Here is an 8759-nt window from a genome sequence, read left to right as displayed (position 1 = left end):
ATAAATATGTATATAAATTTATATAAAATATATTATAAATTTACAATTATTCAATATTATTCTGAGAAGGGGTCTAAAGGCTTCACTAGATTATCAAAGAAACACAAAAACAGGTAAAAAACTCCTGCATTAGAGTGATAGTTTGAACCCAAGGTAATATAAGGAATATTGGTTCTCTTCTCACTCAACACAATAGCCCATCCTCTCTTTTGGCTTTTGGAGTCATCATTCAACTCTATGTATCTTCCATTTCTTTTTCTCTGAAGATCATAAAAGTGATCCTATGACATCATATAAAAATGGACAAGAAGAACATTGAACCCATTTTGAGTCCCTGCATTTGACCTGGCTTCGAATCAAAGGAAACACCATTCCCTGTTAGGGAATAGGGAGAAAACTGTAACTACCTTCACCTTGTGTTGCCCACAACCATAAAACATAATGAAAAACCTTTTCATTTTGTTTTATTTTGTTTCGTTTTGTTTTGTCCCTCACTATACTCTGCCAGGTTTGGCTGTCAGGGTTTCCAGATTGCTAATGGGGAAATATTTTCTTCATTGTTATAAAATTCCTTTCTGGGTCATCACCTTCCTCCTTCAATTGTGAGCCTCTGGAGGACTATGACTTCCTCAATCCATTCAAACTGGTTAAAAGGACTTTCACTCATTAAAATGAAGATGACTGAGGAGAACTTGTGACTCACACAACTTTTGTAAGAATTAATGAGGTTAATTTGCCCAGTTGTCCTATCCTTAGTCATAGCACGTGTTTCAGGACTCAGAACATGAGACAAGTGCAGAACTGAGAAGGGTGTATAGTAAAATGGAAAGAGAACAACAATGTTAGCTTTGGAGTCCAAAGATCGGAGTTTAATCCCATCTCTGATATTTTCTACCTATGTGATCTCAAGCAAGTTATTTCAACTCTTTAGATGTAAGAAGTAAAGGATAGCTGAGTTCCCTTAAAGTTATATTTATAATCTTTTGCTATAGCAGAGTCTTTTTGACCCAGTATAATAATTCAGAAGTATTTCTGTTGCCTTAGAATTCCATGAATTGTTTGAAGTTTTAAGTGTTCCTCAAGTCACTGGAATTCTCCTGTCTTTATAGCTAACCAATGCAAATTTCGAATTTCATATTTTTTAGCTACTCCACATGTACTTCTTGTGCCTTCTTTCTACCTTTTATCTTTCTTCTATCTCTTCATTCTTCCATTGCTTTCTTCTTGACCAAACTTACAGGTTTAGTTATATCACATCTTATTTCTAAAAAGACAGCACGGTAGAGTAAAAATAGCACTGTTGGTGTCACTCATACTTGAAGAAGACAAAAATTACCTTACTGGTGATTCCTTTTGACTCACACATAAATTACATTTAAGTGAAGCAGAACTGCACAGTTTCCCTTACAGAGTCATGGAAGTCCAGTGACAAGATAAAAGTCAGAGCAACTGGTAAGGGGCCAGAATTTAGTGGGTGCTCTTGGCTTCCTCAATTTCTAAACAAGTTCTGAGTGCTCCATGGCACCAACTTCCACAACTTTTATGGCCACTGGAAGAAATTTTTCTTGCCCACCCTTTCTACACAGTGCTAAAGATATAGCATTGTACTCAGAGTCTGGAACCTTGGGTTTCATTCTTAATGGTGCCGATCACCAAATTTGAACAAGTTCCTAACCTGTGTGATCCTCACCTACAAAATATGGATAGTAGTAACTGAATTATATCTGTTTCATAGAATATTTATGAGGAATGTGCTTTCTAAACCTGAAAATCCAATATGTTAGCATTTGCATTTTGTAGAGAGGATAATCTTTAATTCTAGGTGCATTTCTAGTCATGGAAATTCAATCACTATACCATGGGGTCACTAAAATAATCACTGAAGTATCAAAGAATTGGGATGCAAGGACAACAAAAAATTTCCAGGTGAGGAGGTTTAGTTGGAACCCCAGCAAATCACAAAAGAGCTATTCTTAATATAAAGTTGACCATGCCCAAGTAAACTAAAAAAAGATTTTCCCTTAATTATACTTTGCAATTCTCATTTTTCTTAGTATTTTATAAAATGCTTGTTAAATAATTTAAGGAAAATAAGAACCTACTCACTTCACTTACTGTTGTTGTTACTATATGACATCTATGAACTGTATGTTACTCAGTTTCCCTGTTCTTCAATATTATTAACTCAAAAGAGGATAATATTTATTAGGTGATTATTGTATGCCCAGTATATTGCCAAGCAAAAGAGATATATAATTAATTTTTAAGATGTAACCCTTGAACTGAAGAAACCCATGGTATCTTGTAAACACAATAACACCTTGCTTTAAGGAGATTTAATTGTGTAATTATAATGTTTATAGCTGTTTTAGTAAGTTAAATGTAGTATAAAGAAAGGACTGATGGATTTGGAATCAGGAGATTTAGGCTGGAATTCTGGCTTTGCCAGAGCAGCTAGTTGGTGAAGTTAATACAGTGCTGGACCTGAAATAAGGAAGATTCATCTTCCTGAGTTCAAATATGGTCTCAGACACTTCTTAGCTGCATGAATCTGGGCAAGTCACTTAACTTCCTTTTGACTCACACATAAATTGTATTTAAGTAAAGCAGAATTGCACAAAATCATCCACCTCACACTCTCTTCCAGAGTCATGAAAGTCCAGTGACAAGATAAAAGTCAGAGCAACTGGTAATGGATAACTGCTTGCCTCAGGTTCCTCATCTGTAAAATGGGCTGGAGAAAGAAATGCAAACTATCTAGTATCTTTGTCAAGGAAATCCCAAATGAGGTCACAGAAAAGAGAAGAAAATAATTCAAGAAAACTAAAGAATCTGATGAGGTGCCAGTGACAGTGGCAGTGTCAGGTCAGGCACTTGAAGCCCACCAACAACCCTCCAAAAGACCAATAAAGAACAACAATGCCTCAAAGTGAATACTGGAGTGGCAGAGCTAAGAGAAGAAGGGGTAAAGCAATACTCTCACCCAGAATATTCTTGAGAGATCAAGGAGAACTCATCCTACTAGGCTATGAGGAAAGAAGATGATGAACAAGCCTCTTAAGCTGCAGGAGAAAGAGCAAAGCTAACTCGGTCCAGCTTCAGCAGGACAAGAGCAGAAACCAATAATATAAAACAAGCAGCATTGGGAGGAACTCACTCCAACAAGATTCAGTCTTGACAGGTTTGGGCAGAATCCAACTTGAACCACTTGCACAGAACAGAACAGCTGAAAACCTTCAAAGGACAGGACAACCAAGCCACTCTTCAGAATGTTCAATCTGAGACCAAGATGGCTGAGCTGATCCTAGACATAGGACAAATGCTAGGCATTACTCCATCCACCACAGAAATGAAGGTAAGCTTCAGCATAAAAATAAAATCAAGGGAAAAAGTAACCCCCAAATGGCCAAAAAATAGAAAAAAAAGGCTAACATTAGAAAACTATCTCAAGAGAGATGACCAAAATACTGGCTCAGAAGAGGAGAGCAATACAGAAATAAAAAGTGAAGTCTTAAAGGAAAATGGGAAAAGATGTCAAGTCCCAAAGGAACCCCCAGAAGAGCTCCAAAATAGGATAGAAAAACAAGTCATGAAAAAGAAGATAAAGTAGAAAAGAAATGATAGGAAAAAACAGCTTGAACAAAAATTTACTTAAGAAAACAGTTTCCAAAAAATGAAACTATAAGAAAAGAAGTACAAAGCCTCAAAGAATAAAATTGCTCCCTAAAATTAGAATTGTACAAATGGAAGCTAACAACTTCACGAAAAAGCAAGGACAAATTTAAAACAGTTAAAAAATATAGAAGAAAAATTGAAATCTCTTACTGGAAATCAATTGATCTGGAAAATACATCCAGGAGAGATAATCTGAGTCATTGAATTGCCTGAAAGCCATGATATAAAAGGAAAAAAAGAACTTGGACTCTATATTGAAAGAAATTACCAGGGAAAACTTCCTTGATGTTCTTTCTTAAAAAAATTATTCATGAAGATATTTTTTTAACCCTTGTACTTCAGTGTATTGTCTCATAGGTGGAAGATTGGTAAGGGTGGGCAATGGGGGTCAAGTGACTTGCCCAGGGTCACACAGCTGGGAAGTGGCTGAGGCCAGATTTGAATCTAGGACCTCCTGTCTCTAGGCCTGACTCTATCTAAAAAGATATTTTATTTTTACCTATTACATATAATAACAAAGTTCCACATAAGTTTTCCAAGGTTATATGGTCCAAATTATTACCCCCCTCCCCTTTTCTCCCCACTCCCACAGCTGGCAAGCAAGTTAATCTGGATTATGCATGTATTATCATGCAAAACATTTCCATATTGTTCATTTTTGTAAAACTAATCATATAACACCAAAACCCCAAAACAAAAATTCAAATAAACTTAAATGAAAAATCACATGCTTTGATCTTCATTCTGACTCCATCAGTCATTTATCTAGAGATGGAGGAGCAAATAGAAATTGAAAGAAGTCACTGATCACTTCCTGAAAGATATCCCAAATTTAAAAATACCATGATTTTTATAGCCAAATTCCTGAAATAGCAAGTCAAAGAAAAAATACAAGTACCAAAAAAAATAAAAATAAAAATCCAGAATCCGACGTAATATGAAGCATTCCATACTCATGGTTTCTCCACACCTCCATCTTCACACACCCCTTCAAAAAAGTAGAAGTGTCTTCTCATATTTCTTCTATAGGATCAAACTAAGTCATCATAATTTTACATTGTAATTTTTTTGTTATGTTGTTTACCTTTCCATTTACATCCTTATGATCATTAGGTATATTGTATTCCTGTTTCTGCTCACTCATATCAGTTCATAGGAGTCTTCCCAGTATTCTTTATATTTATCAAATTCACTGTCCTTACAAAATAGTAATAATTCCATTATTTTCATGGTCCACAATTTGTCAAATCCCAATTGATGATCTCTTACTTTGTTTTCTTTTTTCACCCTTTTGCTACTACAAAACTATTACTATAAATATTTTATGGTACATGGGATCTTTCTTATTCTCATTCACCTTCTTGGTTTTATAAATACATGAAACAAGATCTTTTGAGTCAAAAGGTATATGCATTATGATCATTTTATCTGCATAATTCCAAATTGTTTTCCAATATAATTATGCCAATTATTGTCTCTACCAGCAAGGAATTAGTGTGCCTATCTTTCCCCAACCCCTCCAGGATCAATGATTTGTGACTTTTATTACCTTTTCCAATTTGATGAATATGAAGTAATACTTCAACATTGTTCTTACTTGCATTTCTCTTATTATTGGTGACTTGGAACATTTGTTTATATACTTGCTAATCATTTGTGATTATTCTTTTGAGAATACTTATTTACATTTTTGGATCATCTGCTTATCAAAGATTAACTTGTCCTGGAATATTTTCAAATGAGGAGAAGCAGCTGACATGGCCATACTGTTTATGGTACTCATTGTCACCTTTGACCTGCTAACCAGGACCAGATGCATGTTAAATATACATGTCTAAATAACTAATGGGAATTGTATAAGGTTAACTCCTTTGAGTTCATATGTTGCATGCTGCTCTCATTTATCCGTTATAGAGCTAAGGATTTTTCAGCAGTCGTTTCTTATACAAATTGTATTATTACAAACATACAAATTTAGAAATGATCAATTTCATCATCTGAATTTCCTTTTTTTAAAAAAAAGTATATGTGGATTTAGAAAGTGGACAACTTAACATGTGCAGGAAGGAGAATTTTTCCTTCAAATCTAATATTGCAACTTAACTTCTCCAACCATTTTTCCATGAATTTTATTCTTTAAAATTGCTTCACATTATAACATATGTATATGTGCATATATACACATTTGTATTAACTTCACTATGCTCACCACATAATCCCTTGTAATCTCTTGGAAGGGAAAGGGTCATTTCATTTTGTCACTTTATCTCTAGTCTCTAGCACGGTATTCTGGACATAGGAAGAACAGAGTCTGAACTAGAGACTGGGGATACCATTTGTTGAATTGAACTGACCTGATTTTCTATTATCTTAGAAGGCATATTGAATTAATTCTTCAGTTATTCCTTAAAGGAAATTCTTCATGGTCAACTTAGATCCCTCACATTGCAGATGTTGCATTCAACATCTGCTTCCTCTTGCTGTAATCTCAGCAAAAATGGAGACCATCTGGTTGCCATCCTATATAGGAAACCCTTAGTCTATTTCATATTTAGAGTTATTAAATTTTTCCTTACACTTCCCTATGTTAAGTCAGAACAAAACGTTTTCTTATAGATCTTGGTCTGTCATCTTTGTGGTTTTCTTTAGAACTCATTTTTGGTTTTCTAGGTCCTTCTTTAAGTGAAGACCACAACAATTATCAAAGAAATTTAGAGAGAAACTTCCTTTTCTTCTGAATGAATGGAAATTGTTTCTAGATAGCTGATACAACAGAAAGAGCTTCCAGTTTAGAATCAGTGGAGTCAGGGGAACTGGATGTGCATCTCGGGCTCTGCAAGAGGGGTGTGTGTGTGTGTGTGTGTGTGTGTGTGTGTGTGTGTGTGTGTGTGTGTGTGTGAAAGACAGAGACAGAGATAGAGCAACAGAAAGATTCAGCAAAACAAAGACAGAACAAGAAAGAGGGAGGAGAGAGAAATAGAAATCAGGGTCCTGTTTCCGTGTCTCCCTATCCCTTCTACAAAAGGTTGTTCCTAAGCAAAATTTTAAAATAGAATGAATGCAACTTGTGCATCTCTTAGAAAATCTTCCTTATGATTCCAAAATACCCTCTTCTCACCAAGGTCTTATTTTCTTCTTGGACAGTATCCTACATGCCAAATCATATTGGTGACTGTCTTCCTCCTCTTCTAAAAAGAACTTGTCTTTGTCTTAGTACCTTCATTTTCTGCCATTTTCATGGTGATAACAAATTAGAGAGAAGGAGAGACAGAGAAACAGACAGATACAGAGACAGAATCAAAGCGATGTAAGACAGAAAAAGGAGATGAGTAAATGCTAGTGATACAAGTTGAACAATCTACATCAGGGGTCGGCAACCATTTTGGCCGGGAGCCATAAACGCCACATTTTTTAAAATGTAATTTTGTGAGAGCTGTACAATGCTCACAGTGCCACTCCTGTAACAGCGCCTAAAAAAATGGATTTTATGGCTCCTGCAGAAAGAGCCATATCTGGCCCTCAAAAGATCCAGATATGGCTCCAGAGCCATGTGTTGCCAACCCCTGATCTACATATTATACTGGTTCCTATATACCACTAAGAAATCCTGAGAGTAGTCTCTAGGTAGGTAGGCAAGTAGGTGGGTAGGGAGAGAGAGGAAAAAAAAGAGAGAGAGGAGGAGAGAGAAACAGATGGAGAGAGAGAAAAGAGTCAGGAAAAGAGAAGGGGAGAGAGAATTTATTATGAATTTATGTATCATGCATTATGCTAAGCACTGAGTTTATAATTACAAGCAAAAGATATGATACATCCCTCAAGGAGCTTTCCTTCTAATGAGGGAAGGGATGGAAGAGGAAGAAAGACAGAAAAGGTATCCATCATACTGGCTGAACCTTTGCGGAAAGTCTTGGGGAGAATATGGTCAAACATCACAAATAATAAGGTGGTATTGGTGTGATCTGTGCTATTGGAGCAAATACTCATAAGTGATGAAATCACAGATCCATTGGATTATTGGAATGATTAAGTTTTAGCATAGTTTATTTATTCCTCAACCTTGTGCTCAGAAAATTTACGTTTATGCTTGTGTTTATGCTGTGCCTTCATTATGAAAGGCACCATCTTCTGGAAGGCAATTTGGAACTATGCCCAAAAGGCTTTAAAAGACTGCCTACCCTTTGATCCTTCCATACTACTGCTGGGTTTATACCCCAAAGAGATCATAAGGAAAAAGACTTGTACAAAAATATTTATAGCTGCACTCTCTGTGGTGGCAAAAAATTGGAAAATGAGGGGATGCCCTTCAATTGGGGAATGGCTGAACAAATTGTGGTATCTGATGGTGATGGAATACTATTGTGCTGAAAGGAATAATGAACTGGAGGAATTCCATGTGAACTGGAAAGACCTCAAGGAAGTGATGCAGAGTGAAAGGAGCAGAGCCAGAAGAACATTGTACACAGAGACTGATACACTGTGGCACAATTGATTGTAATGAACTTCTGTACTATCAGCAATGCAATGACCCAGGACAACTCTGAGGGACTTATGAGAAAGAACACTGTCCATATCTAAAGAAAGAACTGGAGGAGTAGAAATATAGAAGAAAAGAAACTACTTAATCACATGGTTCAATGGGGATATTATTGGGGATGTAGACTCTAAGCAATCAACTCTAGTGCAAATATCAATAATATGGAAATAGGTCTTGAACAATGACACATGTAAAACCCAGTGGAACTGCATACTAACTATGGGAGGGGTGTGGGAGGAGGGAAGAGAAAGAACATGAATCATGTAACCATGGAAAAATATTCTAATTTAATTAAATAAATAAATAAACTTAATTAGAAAAAAAGAAGGGCACCATCTGAAACTGCTGGCAGATATCTGTCAGATATTCAAAAATATATTTTTTTAAATAACAAGTTGTCAAATAGTCTTGTACAAATAAGGGATCAGGGAGATATGAGAAGCAATGTTCAAAAATGATGAGTACTTTCAGAGACAACTTGGTATGGTAGAATCAATGTTTTATTTGCTCAGTGAGAGAATTTAAGTTCAACCCCTCCCATATTTATTAA

This window comes from Gracilinanus agilis, chromosome 5 (genome assembly GCF_016433145.1).
Source record: "Gracilinanus agilis isolate LMUSP501 chromosome 5, AgileGrace, whole genome shotgun sequence".
Classification (NCBI taxonomy): Eukaryota; Metazoa; Chordata; class Mammalia; order Didelphimorphia; family Didelphidae; genus Gracilinanus; species Gracilinanus agilis.
Note: the sequence above shows the minus strand (reverse complement) of the source record.